Source organism: Lathyrus oleraceus, chromosome 6 (genome assembly GCF_024323335.1).
Source record: "Lathyrus oleraceus cultivar Zhongwan6 chromosome 6, CAAS_Psat_ZW6_1.0, whole genome shotgun sequence".
NCBI lineage: Eukaryota > Viridiplantae > Streptophyta > Magnoliopsida > Fabales > Fabaceae > Lathyrus > Lathyrus oleraceus.
Window position 1 is genome coordinate 38,280,100 of NC_066584.1, and position 2,361 is coordinate 38,282,460.

The window sequence follows — 2,361 nt, forward strand, 5'->3', positions numbered from 1 at the left end:
TTGCTAACTTGGCTGTTGATAATGGCATGGGCTTTTCTGATGTTGACCTGACACCAGCAGGAAAGAATCACAATAAAGCTCTGCATATCTCCATTGAGTGTAAGAGGATCACCTTGTCTCATGTGTTGATCGACAATGGCTCTTCTTTGAATGTGCTACCGAAAGCTGTGCTCGATAAGCTTGACTGTAAAAGCATTGAACTGAAACCTAGTGACGTTGTGGTGCGTGCTTACGATGGTGCGAAGAGTGTTGTCCATGGTGAAGTGGTTCTCCCGATCAAGATAGGACCTCAAGTCTTCAACGCTACCTTTTACGTAATGAACATTCGTCTTGCCTATTCCTGCTTGCTGGGATGCCCTTGGATCCATGGGGCAAGTGTTGTAGCTTCGTCTCTCCATCAAAAGCTGAGGTATCCAATAGAGGGCAAGATTGTCATTGTGTGTGGAGAAGAAGAGTATAGTGTCAGTAGTGTGCATACCTTCAGATACGTCGAGATGGATGGTGAATTCTTTGAGACTCCTTCTCAGTCATTTGAAGTAGTTCCTCCGACCAGTCCTGTCCTTAAGCCAACTTCCCGTGTGCCCAAGGTTATTCGTGCTCCTCCTGCTATGATTTCTCTGAAAGATGCTCAAGCCATGGTTGAAGATGGTGGTCGTACTGGCTGGGGTCAACTGATCGATGTACCGTACAAGTCTGATAAATTTGGCCTGGGGTTTAGCTCTGAAAAGATAGTCAAAGATCAGATTAATGCTGTAGAAGATGCTGATAGCGATTGCGACTTGGATAGCTAGATTTTCCCAACAATTGGTGACAAACTCAATAATTGGAAGGCTGAAGACACTATCCCGATTTCCTTTAGTCAGGAGTAATTGTTATTGCTTATTTTAGTGTTTCAAATTTTGTAATTTTTATTATGAACAATTGAACTTCTTAAAGCATTGTGTCTATGCCCGGGGCACAATAACTAATTTGTTAAGGGTTTTGTCATTTTCATAAGCATATTCACATTCAATAAATCAATGGACTTTTTGCATTCAAATATTGCGCTCTTTATCTTTCCTGTAATCTTTCAAATAAGCTATGTTTTCTTACACACACTCACGTAATAAATTGCCGATCCATATCCACTCTGGATCCTGTGGATAATAATTCTGCTACTGTTAATTATGGCTTTAAAAATCCGATTTACCAAGCCGAGGATGGAAGTGAGGAAGATTGTGAAGTGCCTGGAGAGCTTGCCAGACTGTTACTGCAAGAAGAAAAGACTATACAGCCGCATGAGGAATCAATTGAAATTGTAAATCTGGGTACTGAAGTAGACAAGAAAAAAGTCAAAATAGGAGCAGGCTTGGAAAACAGTGTCAAAGAAAGATTGATTCAGATGTTACATGACTATGTAGAGATTTTTGCCTGGTCTTAGGAAGACATGCCAGGACTGGATACTGATATAGTAGTACATCGTTTGCCGATGAAGGAAGATTGTCATCCTGTTAAGCAAAAGGTTCGTCGCACGCGTCCTGAAATGTCTGAGAAAATCAAAGCCGAGGTTATGAAACAATTTAATGCAGGTTTTCTAGCTGTTACTTCTTATCCTCAATGGGTTGCTAATGTGGTACCAGTGCCAAAGAAGGATGGTAAGGTGCGAATGTGTGTAGATTACAGAGATTTAAATAAAGCAAGTCCCAAAGATGACTTTCCACTTCTGCACATTGATGTTCTGGTAGATAACACCGCTCAACACAAGGTATTCTCATTCATGGATGGATTCTCAGGTTATAACCAGATTAAGATGGCACCTGAAGACATGGAGAAAACTACGTTTGTGACGCAATGAGGCACTTTCTGTTACAAAGTAATGCCATTCGGTTTAAAGATTGCAGGGGAAACATACCAACGTGCTATGGTGGTTTTGTTCCATGATATGATCCATCATGAAATAGAGGTATATGTGGATGACATGATAGCCAGATCTCATACTGAAGAAGAACATCTCGATCATTTATACAAACTGTTTGAGAGGTTGAAGAAATACAAGTTGAGATTGAACCTGAACAAATGCACCTTTGGAGTAAGACCCGGTAAACTCTTGGGCTTTATTGTCAGTGGTAAAGGAATTGAGGTTGACCCGGCTAAGGTGAGAGCTATTCAAGAAATGCCAGTTCCCCGTACAGATAAAGAAGTCAGAGGTTTCTTGGGACACTTGAATTACATTGCCCGATTTATCTCCCATTTGACTGCTACTTGCAAACCCATCTTCAAATTACTGAGGAAAAATCAAGAGATAATATGGAATGATGAATGTCAAGAAGCTTTTGACAAAATCAAGAAGTATCTCCAAGAACCTCCAATTCTGATGCCACC